Source organism: Camelina sativa, chromosome 9 (genome assembly GCF_030686135.1).
Source record: "Camelina sativa cultivar CO46 ecotype springtype chromosome 9, ASM3068613v1".
NCBI classification, from domain to species: domain Eukaryota; kingdom Viridiplantae; phylum Streptophyta; class Magnoliopsida; order Brassicales; family Brassicaceae; genus Camelina; species Camelina sativa.
The window spans coordinates 9,345,923-9,365,353 of NC_141888.1; positions in this window are offsets into that span (position 1 = coordinate 9,345,923).

The window sequence follows — 19,431 nt, forward strand, 5'->3', positions numbered from 1 at the left end:
TTTTTTAAAAAAGCGCGTAGAAGACATAAACTGTCATAACAAGAGGTTTAGAGAATTATTCTTTTGTATTATTCTCTATTCGATATGATACAACATATATATAGGGATACAATATTAGGGTTTAGGCTTTATACTAATGGGCCGATAATGGGCATCCATACACAATATAATCATTCATAACACTCTCCCTTGGATGACCATTATAAAAATATAGTCCCTAATGCGCATATAAGATGCTGCCTCGTTAAAAATCTTACCAAGAAAACCCAGTGGAAAAAACCATGATTAAGGGAAAAAGAGTGCAACACACTTTTACTCTCCCAAGTACATCACTTGAAATCTTCAAAATGTCGCAATCCAATATGATGAAGTAACTTCTTGAAGTAGTGGTTGAAAACGCCTTGGTAAATAGTTTGCCAAATCTTCACTTGACCAAATTTGTAGGACATGTATATCACCATACATCACCATTTTTCTACAGGCTGTTGGTCTCTTAGATGACTCATCTTGATATTATCTTCGTCTCTTACGATCTAATCAATGTATGTTAGAGACTTTGAAGATGATAGTCTTTTACCATTGGAATCATAATATTCCTCTCAAAACGTTTATCTTTTGCGTGTTCTTTGTTATCTCGTTAAAAAACCTTTCATGGAAAAACCCAATGGGATAAAAACCATGATAAGGGAAAAAGAGTACAACCACGCACATGATCATATTTCTCTCCCTGAAAGCATCATCTTCAGGTTATGCATTATGATCATATATATAATTTTCTTGGGTCATTGAACTTCAAATCATTTGAACCCCTTATATATAGAAGATCTATTTGAACTTTAAGCCCAAATCTTCTTCTACATACAATCTTCCAAACAATCATCTTATACATAGGAGTTATTCATAATCTCCTTATAAAACTTTCTCTTTCAACTCTTTTTCTTAGTATGGTACTACAAGACCATTTTTCTATGTAAGATGATGTAGCATCTTGAGATAATATCTCTTTCATCAGATGTCAAATCTGTAACCTCAAGAAATTTCATAAAAAATCTAATCTTATAAAATCCGATTTCTCCATCTTTCAGAAGTAATATTTCATCATTGATTGCTTCTACCGGAGATCAGATAATATTTTCATCATCAACATATTTTGCACTTGTTCTTGTACCTTTCTTTTAACAAGAACCACTTGTAAGTACAGAAGAGACAAGAGATACATACAATTTTTTTTCTTTTAACGAGGTTCAGCAAAGGCCTACATCCTCAAACTTTCTTGAAAATACTTCTTGAACACAATTACAATTAGTGTTCGATCTCAGATTTACACAACTATAAGATATTCACTTAGCTTGTTACCGATCCCACTATGAGATCTGTAAGATCAACAACAATGATCTACATACAAGATTCTTTCATAGAGATAAACTCTCACCCTTTTCTCTCCAAAGGTGTCAAAAGTCATTAAGACTTTTTCTCGCTTTTACAATGTTCTCGAGAACTATAGATATTGCTTCACTTTATGCGATAGACTGAATCAAGTCTTGCTCTTATTGTCAAACTCATAAGTGATCTAAAATAGTTGCTTCCACCAAAAGAGAGTACATCTCTCATAATTATTTTCTGAGAATCATTGTACTACTACATGTACTTTATTTCTCATACATATCCACTTATGTCCCACTCATTTTACACTTTCAAGTGTAAGGACTACAAGTCCAAACATTATCTCTTTAAGAGAATGAACTATCTCAAATAGTTACTTCTTTCAATGATTAACCAATCATTCTTTGTTTACACTTTTCAATAAATCTTTTTCTATTAACCGCGGTTTATGATCCTCGATTTTTATCCATAACATCATCAACTGCAACACTGCATGCAAACGTATTACGACGTCGATTTGCTTATTGGTTCCTTTTAGATTATAGACATGACTCAACTTGTTGAGATTTCATTTCATTATGATTCTCAGGTACCTGAATCTCTTTTTTACTCATCTCTACATCTCTTCTCGAGATTTCCCATAACTCTTTGTTTCCTTGGTGCCATATAATTTTATGCTCCTTTTCTTTTCCGAGGATGCTTAAATTTGGAACCATAAGTCTATCTCACTTTATGCGATCTTTAGACTTACTAGAAGTTGATCTTATCCTTCTAGGATATTAATTTCAATTGGAGCACAGCTGGTATATATGACTTTGTCACTCAAGGTCAGAAAATGCCTTCTAGCATATTTGCTAAACTTTGCAAATAAATTATCTTTTCAATTTCTAGCGCACATTTCAAAGTATGAGGATCGAGATAATTGTTTCCAATATATTTCTTTTCCAGCTGTTTATTTTCTCCCCCTCATGTTGGAAAGACTAACTCAACGAAACAACAGTCTCTGCATCAAGAGAGATTTTATCCAACATATTTCCAACATTCTTTCAAATCCCATCTTAATTACTGAAACAACCCTTCCCGTTTTTTTTTTTTTTTAATACCTTAATTCACTAGTGGTCCCATACCCACTAACATCCTAACATCAATCAATAACCGCGGAATAACCAAATAAAACCAATTCCAATAAACCAAAGAATTCCAACAACAATAAACCAATTCTCAATAGCAACATAAACCAAATAAGGAAATAACCAAAAGCTAACATCCTACGATGTTCCATTGACTTAATCTAGCAACCTAACAACAGCTAGACCACAATCAATCAAGCCTCTAGAACATCCTCCTCCTCATAGCCCTTGATTCCACGATCACACTTTTCCTTTACCTGCACACCACAAACAACAATTGAGATGCGTAAGTATTATCATAAATACTTAGTGAGGCCGTCCTCCCATCTACTGGGTTATACACACAAGCATATGAGACCCCCCAAGTCATCAAATAACAAGAACACAATCAAACATCAAACCAGGAAACATAAGACTCGGCAAGGAACAGTGTCGACCGATGCTAGAAATGGGTGTCGATCGATGCTACTCCAGAAGGTGCCGATCGATGCTCCTCAAAAGTGGTATCGATCGATACCACAATTGCAGACACGATCTGCGCGAAACTCAGCGACGAACTCCGAATCCAAACAACGCAAATCCGACTCCAAACACGTCTAACCACCTCGGAAATCCTTAGAAATCACAAATACAATGTACCCAAGCAAGCAAACACCACATACAACAAGAAATCACACAAAAACAAAGGAGATCTCATGCTTAGATCAACCATGGTCAAGCACTCACCTCTTTCCAGGAAGATTCTGAACAGTAGGAACGAAATCCTCACTCCTAGCAAGCTTCTAACTCTTCCCAGCCTCCAATCTCTCAAGAACAGCCAAGAAATCTCACAATCTCACTCACAATCTCAAGAACACTTCTTTTCTCTCTGTTTTTGACAAAAGCGGCCAAGAGAGGAGAAAAACTCGAGCTCCCCTCTTAAAAACCCGAATTAGGGTTTTCCCTAAACCAACTCCCCAAACCGGACAATTAAAATTGAACTGACCAAACCGGCCACAACTGGTGTCGATCGATGCCTCACTAGAAGGTGTCGATCGACACCCTTACCAAAATACCAAAAATTGGTTTGCGGGTGTTACAATTCTCCCCCACCAATATGGATTCGTCCCCGAATCCCGCAATACCGTCCATCTGCCAAGGACCTCCGTGCCACCGTCATCACGGCCCGCACGTCCCCAGACCGGACTAAACACCATCAGTCAAGGTTTCCCGTGCCACTGTCGCAACAGCCCGCACACCTCCGACTGACCCTCGAGGTCTCCCTCTAGCCAATATACTCGCATCATAACACTATCTGCTCACAACTCAGTGCTTCCCCCGTCCGTGGTCGCAACCAACGAATCATGCCGGCTCGCTATCAGGCCAACCGCCTTAAGCTACGGCATCCAGGAAGTCACACACACACACTCCCCCCGCTCTCGGGTCGCAACCCTCGAGACATACCGGCTCACTGCCGAGCCTCGGCTCACAGCTACGGTATCCAGGGAGCCTCACATATCCCGCTCTTGGGTCGTCACCCTCAAGCGCGCTCTCGGATCGTCATCCGAAGCAACATACCACTCCCACTCTCTGGCCACAAAGTCCATCGAGCTATCGGTATCACGTGAGTTGGGCCCACACGGCCTAGAGCAAAAACAAACACTGATGCCAACGAGTATCTCCCGGCTAGATCTACCTCACCTTTCCACAAAACATTCCCATTTTAGAAACTTCCTATTTATGGAAACCTTCCTTTTGTGGAAACTTTCTATTTATGGAAACTTTCCAAAAATAGAAACCCGAGCTATTTCTCTTTTTCCCATGACAACAACAGTCAAACATAAAGAAAAATACTCATCTTATTAATCTCAAAATGTCATAATCGTTACAAACTCAACGAAAATACATCAGGAAACAAAAATACAACAACTGGAGCCATCAACCCGCATCCCGAGCACCACCTCATCTTGATACTTAGTCGCACAGCCAACCACCCCTAAGCGACCAAATATCAAGAGAGATGGGCTGGAATACTCCGTACCCGCTCCAGCCACGGACTACAACTCGGACCCGGCTAGACAAGCTCAAGCGGTTTGCTTCTCAAACCACTTCTTAAACCTTGCCTTCATCCTCGCCTCGGGCTCCCAAGTCTGCTCCTCTACTCCGTCACAGTCCCACAGGACTCTCATCAAAGGAATCTTCTTCTTCCGAAGTTCCTTGACTCTCCTCTCGAGCACCCTCACTGGTCTCGCCTCTAAACTCATGTTAGGCTGAAGATCCTCAGGAATCTTAGCCAACAACTGATCACCCTCGTGAAGACACTTCCTCAGCATCGACACATGAAATACCTTGTGGAACGCACGCATAACCTCAGGCAACTCCAGCCTATATGCCACTGGTCCCACCCGCTCAACCACTCTGAACGGACCCATGTACCTCGGACTCAACTTAGTCTCTGTCAAAGACATGTTCGGACCCCGCAACATGGCCATCTTGAGGTACACTCTATCACCAACCTGAAACTCAAGATCCTTTCTCCTCCTATCAGCATAACTCTTCTGCCGATCCTGAGCTTCCTTCATGTTCAGCCTCAGAACCCGGATCTTCTCCGAGGTCTCCTGAACAAAATCTGCACCAAATATGCTCCTCTCCCCCACCTGAGTCCAACACAACAGTGTACGACACGGCCTCCCATACAAAGCCTCATAAGGAGCCATCCCAATACTAGCCTGGTAGCTGTTGTTATAAGCAAACTCCACCAAGCTCAAGTGATCTGCCCAATGACCACCCCAATCCAGCACACACATCCTCAATAAATCCTCCAAAATCTGGATCGTCCTCTCTGACTGACCGTCCGTCTGAGGATGATAGGCTGTACTCATATGCACCTTCGTGCCCATCTCTGCCTGAAACGCCCTCCAGAACACCGAAGTGAACTTGGAATCTCTATCAGACACAATACTAGCAGGCACACCATGCAATCTGACTATCTCCCTCACATACTTCTTGGCCAAAACCGCTGCTCCATCAGTTTTCTTGATGGCCAGGAAATGTGCAGACTTAGTCAAACGGTCCACAATGACCCAAATAGCATCAAACGTCCTCGACACAGGCAGTCCCACCACGAAGTCCATCGTGATCAAATCCCACTTCCACTCAGGAATAGGCAAACTCTGTAGTAAACCACCCGGAACCTGATGCTCTGCCTTCACCAGCTGGCAAGTATCACACTTCGCCACCCAGTCAGCTACGTCCTTCTTCATCCCGACCCAGTGATAATACCTCTTAAGATCACGGTACATCTTGGTCGCCCCTAGATGAATAGAGAACTTGCTCGAATGAGCCTCTCTCAGTATCTCCTGCCTCAAATCCTCACCCTTGGGCACACAGATCCGACCATGCACAAGGATAGTACCATTAGCAGAAACCTGATACTCTGCACCCGCAGCCTTAGAGGCATTCACCAGCCCCTCATCGCTCCCCTGAGCTAACCTCACTCTACTCAACAAATCTGCTCTATCAGCTGCCTCCAAACCCAAAGGTTCCTGTGAGATAGCACACAAACTCAATGCACTAATCTCACCTACCAATGCCTCCATATCCTGCTCCTGAGCCGAAGCCACCCGCTTCCGACTCAAGGCATCTGCAACCAGATTAGCTTTACCAGGATGGTAAGCTATGTCCAAATCATAATCCGCTACTAACTCCATCCAACGCCTCTGCCTCAAATTCAGCTCAGGCTGAGTAAAAATGTACTTCAGACTCTTGTGATCTGTAAATACCTGAACCTTCCCACCATACAGATAGGATCTCCAAATCTTAAGAGCAAAGATCACTGCTGCCATCTCCAAATCATGAGTAGGATAATTAGCTTCATGCTTCCGCAACTGCCGCGAAGCATAAGCTATAACCTTCCCCTGCTGCATAAGTACACAACCCAACCCCACTCTAGAAGCATCTGTATACACCACATAAGGCTCATCCTGCTCAGGCAGTGCTAACACCAGCGTGGTAGTCAACATCTGCTTGAGACTTGCAAAACTTGCCTCACACTCCGGTGACCATACAAATGGAACATCCTTCCCTGTAAGCTTAGTCATCGGCTGTGCCATACTCGCAAAACCCCGAACAAACCTCCTGTAGTAACCTGCTAACCCCAGAAAACTCCGAATCTCGGTGGCACTCTGCGGCCTTGGCCACTCCCTGATAGACTGAATCTTCTCTGGATCCACTGAAACTCCCTCAGCTGAAACAATATGACCCAAGAATCCCATCTCACGCTGCCAGAAACTGCACTTACTCAGCTTAGCAAACAACTTCTGCTCCCTCAGCTTCTCCAGCACTGCTCTCAAATGTACTGCATGCTCCTCAGGACTCTTAGAATACACCAGGATGTCGTCGATGAAAATGATGACTGACACGTCCAGAAACTCCTGGAACACGCTGTTCATCAATCTCATAAACGCAGCTGGCGCGTTTGTCAACCCAAACGGCATCACCACAAACTCATAGTGCCCATATCTCGTCCTGAAGGCTGTCTTCCTCACATCTGCCTCATGAATAGGGATCTGATGATAACCTGAAGCCAAGTCGATCTTGGAGAACCAAGTAGCACCCCTCAACTGATCCAACAACTCATCAATCCTCGGGAGAGGATACTTGTTCTTCACAGTAACTCGGTTCAAACCCCGGTAGTCAATACACAACCGAAAACTCCCATCCTTCTTCTTAACAAACAACACCGGAGCTCCCCACGGTGAACAACTAGGACGGATAAAACCCTTACTCAACAAATCTTCCAGCTGCTTCTTCAGCTCTGCCATCTCTGCTGGAGCCATCCTGTAAGGAGCCTTGGATAACGGCATCGTCCCCGGTTCCAGCTCAATAGTAAAAGGATCCGACCGAGATGGTGGTAATCCCTGCAATGACTGGAACACATCCTCAAAGTCCTCCACAACCGGAATACCGCTAACCGTAGACTTCCCCACTGACTCTGGCATAGATATAGTAACCAGATAAGCCTCACGGCCCTTCTCGATCATCTTCCCTGCCTGAACGGCTGAGATCACGAGACTCCCCGAAGTCGGTCTAATACCCTGAAACACCAACTTCCCTCCTGGACGCTCAAACTCCACCCTACCCCGATAGCAGTCCAAATGCACCTTATACCGATGCAACCAATCCATACCAAGAATGACATCATACAACTCCACTGGACTGATAAGCAAATCCGCTGGCCACGACTCTCCTGCGATCTGAATATCAACTCCTCCAGCTCGTCCAATAACCCTCAGAAACTTGCCTCCAGCAACTCTGACAACTCCTGAACGCTCTCCAGAATCCCCTCTGATCCCCGCACTCACGGCACACTCCGGAGTAATGAAGCTATGAGAAGCTCCAGAATCAAACATAACATGGGACTTAAACCCGCCCACCAACAAGGTCCCTACACAAACCTCATGTGTTGAGAACCTAACATTTGACCACAAGCAAAAACAAATATAATCTGAACTATTGAATTGACGAAGTTCGAATCTCAGAAGTTATACCTGTGATCGCTCCTGCACTAGTGCCACCGGGCTCCTGGGTAGAGTACACCTGAGTCGACGGCTCAATCCAACCCACCGGCTGCACACCATGCTGCACACCCTGCTGCACCCCTGGCTGAGCTCCAGCCTGCAACACTGCTACTGCCCTCTGCTGCAACTTGGGACAACGAGGCTTGATATGCCCCGTCTCTCTGCAGTAGTAGCACACTCGAGTATCTGACCGCGGCTCCGTCACCGCCCGCTGCTCTGTCACTGCCCGCTGCTCACCCCTCTGTGGACAGCTAGTCACCTTGTGGTCCCTACTACCACAACCAAAGCATCTCGCACCCCCATGCCTCGACCTCTGCATGACATCAAACTTCCGTTTCTGCCCCTGCGCAGGCTTGCCGCCCTTGCTAGGAACAGAAAGCGGCTGAGACTGCTGTGGCTGCACTGAAGAACTGACCACAACCACCTGTGACCTCAAGTCATCCTCTATCCCAGCTGCAACCTCAACCAACTCTGCTCTCGTAGCATAGCTCCTCACTCTGCACCGAGTCCTCAAATCATCCCGCAGAGCCAACAAAAATCTCCGCACCTGAGCCGACTCTGGCTCCCATGCCCTGCCTGCATACCCCACAAGCCGACTGAACTCTGCATCCAGCTCCCGCACTGAACGATCTCCCTGAGTCAACCCCAAGAACCGGGCCTCCATACGATCAAGTGCCTCCTGAGGAAAATACTTGGAGTTAAACTCCCTCACAAAATCTCCCCAAGACATACCCCGCTGCACCCTCCGTGCTGTCACCGACCTCCACCACACACGTGCATCTCCTGACAAGTAAAACACTGCCAGATCCACCCTGTACTGGTCGGGACACCTAAGCGAAAGGAAGATATCCTCCATCCGCTCTCTCCACTCATCCGCTACACTCGGATCGGTACTCCCTGAGAAATACCCTGCTCCCACATGCCTCAGCTGCTCCATCATCCGCACATACTGAGCATCCACTACCTCGGGCCCCGGCTGCACACCTGCCTGCAAACCCGCAGCAGGCTGCACCACTGGAACCTGACCACCACCCACCGGCGGTACCACTGGATCCTGCCCACCAACCACTGGCGGCACTACTGGATCCTGCCCACCAACCACTGGCGGCACTACTGCTGGAAATCGCTGCAAAGCCTGAGCTACCTGAGCTAGCAATTCTATCAAGACATCCTCCCTGCCTGGAGCACCTCCTGCTGCAACCCCCACACCAGGGGCAACACCGTGACCAACACCGCCACCCAAACCAGCCTGGTCTCCAGACACAATAGGATCAGCCTGTGACTCCGCTACCTCCTCACTAGCCACGCTCTGGGTCACACTCTCACTGGCCTCAGGAACCTGACCTCGTCCCCGACCACGACCACGTCCACGCCCACGACCACGACCGCGACCAACAGCATCCTCACCCCTAACCATCTGTATCATTCAAGAACAGAAGGCTAAGCAAACAATAATTCTAATACACAAGAAACACAACTCACCGTGGAATCACAATCAGGCTCGAAGAGGATGTTCTAGGACTTCATGCCACACACAATTGCCAATCACACAATCAATTATAGCATGTAATCCTAAACATCAACAGCAAAAGCACAATGAACCCTAGACCTAGAACCGTAAGGGCTCTGATACCAAATTGAAACAACCCTTCCCGTTTTTTTTTTATTTTAATACCTTAATTCACTAGTGGTCCCATACCCACTAACATCCTAACATCAATCAATAACCGCGGAATAACCAAATAAAACCAATTCCAATAAACCAAAGAATTCCAACAACAATAAACCAATTCTCAATAGCAACATAAACCAAATAAGGAAATAACCAAAAGCTAACATCCTACGATGTTCCATTGACTTAATCTAGCAACCTAACAACAGCTAGACCACAATCAATCAAGCCTCTAGAACATCCTCCTCCTCATAGCCCTTGATTCCACGATCACACTTTTCCTTTACCTGCACACCACAAACAACAATTGAGATGCGTAAGTATTATCATAAATACTTAGTGAGGCCGTCCTCCCATCTACTGGGTTATACACACAAGCATATGAGACCCCCCCAAGTCATCAAACAACAAGAACACAATCAAACATCAAACCAGGAAACATAAGACTCGGCAAGGAACAGTGTCGACCGATGCTAGAAATGGGTGTCGATCGATGCTACTCCAGAAGGTGCCGATCGATGCTCCTCAAAAGTGGTATCGATCGATACCACAATTGCAGACACGATCTGCGCGAAACTCAGCGACGAACTCCGAATCCAACCAACGCAAATCCGACTCCAAACACGTCTAACCACCTCGGAAATCCTTAGAAATCACAAATACAATGTACCCAAGCAAGCAAACACCACATACAACAAGAAATCACACAAAAACAAAGGAGATCTCATGCTTAGATCAACCATGGTCAAGCACTCACCTCTTTCCAGGAAGATTCTGAACAGTAGGAACGAAATCCTCACTCCTAGCAAGCTTCTAACTCTTCCCAGCCTCCAATCTCTCAAGAACAGCCAAGAAATCTCACAATCTCACTCACAATCTCAAGAACACTTCTTTTCTCTCTGTTTTTGACAAAAGCGGCCAAGAGAGGAGAAAAACTCGAGCTCCCCTCTTAAAAACCCGAATTAGGGTTTTCCCTAAACCAACTCCCCAAACCGGACAATTAAAATTGAACCGACCAAACCGGCCACAACTGGTGTCGATCGATGCCTCACTAGAAGGTGTCGATCGACACCCTTACCAAAATACCAAAAATTGGTTTGCGGGTGTTACAATTACTGTGGTGGAGCAACTCAATATGTATAAGACATTTAGATGAGATATATCTGGTTTTTGACCCAAACCAATTATAATGGAGATACTCATGATAATTCGTTGGTCCGATGCGAATTTCTTGACATTTAGAGTCATTTATGTCAATCACATAGCCTGGTTACACCACCATTGTAAATTAATCAAATACTCTTGCAAACTCGAATATATGGTGGATGATCAGTCCACAATATCTCTTTGTATACGTACCAGAAAATTGACACTATCCAAATTCATGGGGTCGGTGAAAGCCATATAATCGGCTTGCTTTGTAAAGTAACTCAACATGTATAATACATTTAGATGAGATATATCTGGTTTTTGACCCAAACCAATTATAATGGAGATACTCATGATAATTCGTTGGTCCGATGCGAATTTCTTGACATTTAGAGTCATTTATGTCAATCACATAGCCTGGTTACACCACCATTGTAAATTAATCAAATACTCTTGCAAACTCGAATATATGGTGGATGATCAGTCCACAATATCTCTTTGTATACGTACCAGAAAATTGACACTATCCAAATTCATGGGGTCGGTGAAAGCCATATAATCGGCTTGCTTTGTAAAGTAGCACACATAAGAAATCACTAGAAAAACTCTTTAGGTTCTCTAATGAATCTTTTCATAAATCTCTGATTACTCTTTCGCATCACTACTGAACCGGAATGGCTTAACCGGTCATGCCAAACAATGAGATTTTCACAAAGCATTTTATCCTTTAGATAATGTATGTAATCTCTCAGTACTTTTATTGCCTTGGGTAATACTTTTGATTTCAAAGTATTTTCTTCCCTTATTGTCTCAACATGATTACTTTTCAAATCCTCAAGATTTGCTCTTTCATATGAGTAATAAACTCATTTTGGGTGTGAACATAATATTAAGGGGGTGTATTGAAACCATGATTTTGGAAGATTTGATGGGATTTAGAAAATTTGGAATTTTGAAAGATTTTAGGGAAGTTGGTATGATTTATTGTAAAATTCTTTCAAATCCCACATAAAACCATGAGATTTGGATTTCTCTATTTTTAACTAAACAAATCCCACCTAAATCCTCCAAAATCTCAAAAATCATTAAAATCCAAATCCACAAACTATTTTGAATAACAGTGGATTTTAAAGTAGATTTTTAAATCATCAGTTCAATAACAGTGGATTTTAATAGATTTTTTTAAATACATGATTGAATAACATAGGATTTGTAAGTTTCACACAAATCACTTAAAATGTCAAGTTGAATACACCCCCCTAAATTTGTTCCATCACCTCTGTATGTGGGATTCATGAATTCTCCCCCTCGAGATGATGACACTTCATGTCTATCATTCTCACTTTGTAATCAATAACATTCTCAAATTGGGTAATGTATGATATCTTATGCTCTTTTGACTTTGAGACTAATTGAGAGACTATAACACATTAATATCAAATTGTGTTCCCATAGACAATAGTATATATACTCTTTAAGAGCTTTCAATACTTTTTCTACTACTTCTTAATATTAGTAGAATAGTGGAAATTATTTCACACTAGATTTTTTCTTCATCATCATATATATAGATGAGATAAGTACCTCTTGTACTTATTATTCACTTCTAGTGGAGAAACTAGTCGACCTTGATCACGACTTTATATATCTTATCCACATTCATGGTCACATTTATAGCAACTTTCTCATCAATGTTGTGGCTTTTTTTCTTTTATAACATATAGTTATATTCACTTCTAAGAGTATACCAAGTCATTAGGATGTGATTCAAATCAACATCTCATAATTTACAAAATCACAAATACTAAGATTATAATATTTTTTTAAAATATATATATTATTATATTGTGTCTACATGACAACAATATTTTGTGACTAATAATGTTATATTATCTAATATCTTTCCATGAATGATATTATAATCTTGGTAAAAATTGAAACCAAATTGATTTGTATATATATTTTTATAGACTTTTAATCATTTACTTTCTATAGATTATTCTAAAAAATAAGAAAATCTTTATGATCATATACTTGGACTTAAACCTTCTCATAGAAGTGATGCCAAAAAAATATAATTAATAATCATTATTTAGTAATTTGTTACTAAATTTTCAATTTATTCACCAAACAAGGTTGGATGACATTATTTAAAATATTTAATCATGCTAATTTTGATTAGATTTAAATTTGTGATTAAACAAATAAATTAATTCACAAACATTATAACAATCATATAAATGAATGTTAAATAAATGTTAAGCATAATCTTTAAACTTTCTTTTTTAAAAACGTTAAATGAAAATATCTATATATAAATTTTCTGTTTAAAATGTTTTTGTAAAATCATATATATATATATATATATATATATATGTTTTAATCAGTTATCAATGAATATAGGTTTTTTATTAAACATTAGCTAATAAAGCATATCATGCTTATTTATTTGCTAATCTATAAAATATATGAAAGAATACTTATCTCGATAGATTATTGGTTTGTTCGTTTGCCTGTCGCCAGCGACAGAAACAAGCGACAACGACAGATAGTTGTTCGTTTACCTGTCGCTAGTTTAGCGACCAGTCGCAGCGACTGTATCCAGCGATCAGTTATCGTAATTTTCAGTCGCTAAAATTTTCAGCGACTGTCGCCAGCGATCAGCGATCACTCGCTGAAACTAGTCGCTGGATCCAGCGACAGGCAAATGAACAACATAGCGACCAAGAAAAAAAAAATTGATAAATTAAATATGATAAAAATTAAAATTAATTATATAAAAATATGAAACGACCGACTTTTTTTTTAAAAAATAATAAATAATAAATATAATATAATAAATAAACTACAACTAGTGGTCCATATCCACTAGCCACCTAACCACAAACACATTCAACAGCGGAAATAACCAACCAATATTCAATAATAATCCAATAATAAAATATAACCATATTCCAACATAATCAATATCCAGAACAACAGGAATCATAGAACCAGCAACCTAGCAATGTTCTATTGACCCAACTCTAGCAACCTAGCAATGCCAGACAACATAAAACCGAGTCCCTAGAACATCCTCCTCTTCATTGCCTTGATTCCACGATCACACTTTGCCTTTACCTGCACCACAAACACATATTGCAATGCATGAGTATTTTATAAACACTCAGTAAGGCAATCCTCCCATCTACTGGGCTATACACACAAGCAATAGAGTATCAATAACCATCACACAACAATCAACAAATGACAATTAACAAACCAGGACTCAGCATCGACCGACGCCACACATGCATCAACCGATGCCAAATGGGGAAGCATCGATCGACACAGAAGCTGCATCGACCGATGCAAGTGTAACTTGCATCAACCGATGCCCACTCTGCATTGACCGACGCATGCTCGACGTAACACGGAGACCCTAGAGTTTTACGCGCCGTCCTCGCACTTGCATCGACCAACGCAAGAAATGCATCGATCGACGCAACTTCGAGCACCGTGATTTCCCCGAAGCTTCTCGCCGGATCTTCGTTCCTACAACCACAAAACTCGATCCCAAGCCACAAGAAAGCTTCCCAACGTGCATAATCACGATCTAACAAGTCTAACATCACACAACAAACAGATTAAAGAGTCCTCTAGCTTAGATAAGCCATGGTCATGCACTTACCTTTGCCACAGAAGAATCTGAACCTTAAACAAACAAGAACAAGCCTCTAGGAAGCTCCTACAACGATCCCAGCTACAGATCGCACCAAGAAACGCCTCAAATCTCCAGAAATCACCAAGAACGCTCAAGAACAGTTTTTTATCTCTTTTCTTTCTCTCAAAATCGGCTATGCACGACTAATGAGACCAAAACACGACTTAAGGATTTTCCCTTCCCTTTTGCCCAAAACGCAGCATTTGACTTAAGTCAAAACGCAGAGAATTGAACCAGCATCGACCAATGCTCATACTGCATTCGATCGATGACTTTATCTGGGATCGAATCTCCGGAGTAACCTTTTTGCCAAACATAATAGATGATTTAGCCAGATTGACCTCTTGACCTGAGGCTCTGCCATAGGAACCAATTATCTCCATAACCGTCCTACATTCCTGGGCAGTAGCTTTGCAGAAGAACAGACTATCATCCGCAAACAGCAGGTGCGAAACAGAAGGACTGCCACGGGCAATGGTAATACCCGTCAATTTTTCCGCTCTTTCAGCCTTCTTAATATTAGCTATCAAAACTTCTGTGCAAAGAATAAATAAGTATGGTGAAAGAGGGTCCCCTTGTCGTAACCCCCTCTGTGGTCGAATAAAACCTCTTGGCTCGCCATTTAGAAGAATCCGATATGACACTGAAGATACACACCACATAATCCACGAAATCCATCTCCTATCGAATCCTAACTTGTCCAAAACCGCCTCCAGAAAGTCCCACTCTACCCGATCATATGCCTTACTCATATCCGTTTTAAAAGCCAAAAATTCCGAATTACACCTATTATTTGTATTTAATCCGTGAAACATCTCTTGAGCCACTAGGATGTTATCTGTAATTAATCGTCCAAAAACAAATGCTGATTGAGTTTCTGACACCAAACGAGGCAAGAGACGCTTTAGACGGAAGCACAACACTTTCGATATAATCTTATAGCTCACATTGCATAGACTTATAGGTCTAAACTCCGCCATCCGCTGTGGCCGATCCACTTTAGGAATGAGACAAATATTGGTCTCATTTAAAAGTGGATCGAAGCTGCCTGTGCAGAAAAAATCTTTAATTAAAGCCACTAAATCCCCTTTGAGAGAAGACCAAAATCTTTGGAAAAACAAAGCTGTCATCCCGTCAGGACCTGGACATTTCTCCGGGTGCATAGCAAATAGAGCTTGTCTAACTTCCCTTTCCGAGATATCCCTAATGAGATCTCTGTTCATACCTTCCGTAACAATTGGATCTATTGCTTGTAGCATTTCAGCAATACCTCCACCATCGGAATTCTTAAACAGATCCTCAAAATATGTTGTAGCTATATGTTCCATACCCGACGCTGATTTAACCCAAACGTTATTTGTACCAAATAAACCAATAATCCTATTCCGAACCCGTCTTTGTTTAGTAGATGCATGAAAATATGAAGTGTTTTTGTCCCCCACCCTTAGCCAAAATTTTCTACTTTTTTGTTGCCAATAAATCTCCTCATCCCGGTATGCCTCTTTCAACTTTCTCTCAATCCCCCGAATATCTTCCTGCGAAACCGAATCATCCATCTTCGCATCATGCAGAGCAGACTTCAAAGAAGAAATAATTGATGGACCAGTACTGACATTATTTTTCCTCCACCAGGAAATCGAATTCCTACAGTTCCTTAATTTGTCAACAAAACCCGGAGTCCTAAAATTCCGGGTCCGATTCCAGCCAGACTCAACCGCTCCAGTCAAGCCTTCCTTACCCAACCACCGTTTATCAAACCGGAATTGTCTCTGACATCTCCGACCGCCGTCAAACAAGTTGCTAAAATTGGACTATGATCAGAGCCAATCATCTCCAGATACTCAACTTTCGAATTGGGATAGAGGGCGTGCCAGTCTTCATTACCCAAAGCCCGGTCAAGACGGCAACGAATCACTTGATTGTTACACCTATTCCCACGCCAGGATAGTTGATCCCCATAACAAGGAAATTCAAGCATCCCACAATCCTTAATCATTGAAATAAAAGGTTTGAAGGAAGAGACTGACCGCAAGGCACCACCCTGCTTCTCATGATTACCAATTAATTCATTAAAGTCTCCAATAATAAACCAAGGATCAATACGAAAGGATCCAATATCCGTTAATTTATCCCACACTTTTCCGCGATGTCGGGGAACCGGATCACCATAAACAAAAGATAAATATACCGATTGATGATTAAAAATAGCTTTTGTATCAATTATACGATCATTATGAAATAGAACAGAAAGATTTATTTCATCCTTATAAAATAAAACCAAACCACCACTAGCCCCGCGGGGTTCAACAGAAAACAATTTATTATAGCCAAATTTTGTTTGAAACTTTTTTAAATAAGAACAACATTTCTTTGTCTCTGATAAAAATAAAATATCTGGTCGATGCTTCCTCCACAAATCACCCAAATAATTCTCTGTCAGATCAGCCCCAATGCCCTGACAGTTCCAACTTAGGACCTTCACGTTTTAGCCGGTGGTTTCGGGAGAGCCCCCATCCCTGTCTTTGCTGTTCTTATACCAATGCCAGCAGATTTGCCATCCACAGCCTTTTTCCCTTGTTTTCCCAGCCCATTCTGTTTGTTCCCTTCACCTGCAGGTTTAGATAAAGCTTTAGCTAGCAAGCGTTTACCAGGGGAAGCTAAAATCAAACCAGGCTTCCTAAATTGTTTCTTAGGCAGAGAAGTATTCCTCCTCGCCCCCTCAATCCCCTTACAACCTATAGTAACTTCTTCCAAGGCAGCCTGAACTACATTGACATCCATATCAAACTTTAAAGGTGATGAGGAAGTACCTTTCGGATCCTCCACATTGAGGATTGCATCACCCGAATCCAAGTCTCCCAAAACCCTATCCACCTGGTCGAGGGTAATCTCACCCTCTTCTGTTTGGTTACCACGTAAGGTAACATCCTCCTCAAGAAGATCATCAGTCGCTTCATCAAACTCAGGGTCATTCAAACCCGTATCAGTCCCATGAGGAGGAGAACTTTCCATAGCGACTCCTTGTTGAGCAATTCCTTGATCAACCACGTCAGAATCAACACCAAGAACCCCTTGAGACTGCATCTCCTTGGAACTGCTTTTTCCCTTATACAACGGTTTCGGCCAAGCTTTCCCTTTCCCCTTACGGTTAAGGGAGAAAGAATTAGTCGGTCCCATGTATCCAGCATGACCCCTATGAGACTCCCGCTTATCTCCTGACCCACTTGCAACAGCACTATACGTTCGTTTTTGTTCCCTCCCTGATCCATGGTGACGAGACTGATGAAACATACCGGAATTACCCGCCCCAGCAGAAAACTCAAAAGCTTGGAAATCCAAAGCTCTCTTGACAACCTTCCTAGGCTTCTCCCAGCCACCATCGTTGTGTAGAACCCCTTGATTCCCCATTCCCTGTTGACGCTGAACACCTCTCTTGTCAGATTGATGCTCAAACCCGTGACTCCCTCCAACTTTAGTCAGCTCCGGACAGCCCTTCTCATCGTGGGTAAGACGAAGACAATGTCCACAATAGCCGGAGAGTTTCTCATACTCTAGAGTCACCACCACTTCATCACCAGATTCAAACGGCACCAACAGGTTGAAAACAATAGGATTGAAGCCATTGACCGTAACACATACACTCCCAGAATCTTCATCAATATCTCGGATGATACCAATTTTCTTCCCAATTGCCTCCAAAGTAGCAACCTCCCACAGGTGCATCGGAATGCCAGTAACTCTCACCCAAAAGTTGATGGCAGAAGGATAAGTAGAAGATACAATGGGCTCCCACTTAACCAAAGAAAGCATCCAACTATCAAAGTGGTAAGGACCATTCTGAAGAACTCCTTGAAGATCATCCGCATCCGCAAAATTGAACTGAAAAGTTCCTTGACCCAAATCAGCTCCCACCACTTTGTCTTCAAGCTTCCATATCTTGGGCATGGTGGAAAGAAAAGACTCAATCCGCTGGACCCCAGGGTTCATCAGTCTCCCTATGAGAGTGAGATCAAACTGTTGAATCCTCTGAGCCAAGACCGAGTTCGAGATTTTGACAACTTCCGTACGCATCAACGAACCCTTACCCTTCATCAACCCTGACTGAGACATTAATGAAATCAGAAGCCGCAAGAACCAAGCTCTATCCGCTACTAACCACTGCAAATCACCACCGAAAAGGAGTAGCAAGAGGAAAGAAAATGAAAGACAGTAATGTCGAGATAAAACCAGGTCCCAAATAAACACCCCGAAATCAGTCCTGATACGCTGATATAAATCCCGAGATACTCCAATCAACCAAAATCGATATCTAACATCCACAATCAGAGCCCGAACAAATCCCATATCGCGTATCAGCTGAGGATAATACCCTGAAAACCCGAGCACTAACCCCAAACCTCCCATAATCGAAATCCCCGATTTTAATACCAACATATCCCAACCGAAATCCGAAATTAAAAACAAATTTTCAGATCCGATTCTACCAATCTCCTCAAATCGAATCATGATATTCAGCCGTGCCAAATCACCACATTCCAATCGCATCAAAACTCCATTAATGGAATTAAGATTCCAAACCCGAGAATAACTCGATTTGAAAATCAGGATCAGATTTCCGGTCTGACCCCAGCAAACCACCCTCACCGGAGAACGGGAAAGACCCTCTTTCCGTCTCCCAAGCTCGCCGATGCCTCTCATTCAAAAAGCGAAGTTGATCGCCAAAATCGCCATCCGTTACTTTCTCTCAGTTTCAAGAGTAATACTAAATTTATATAGATGATAAATTAATAAATTTATTTGCTCACAATTATAATATTAAAATTACTATTTTATTTC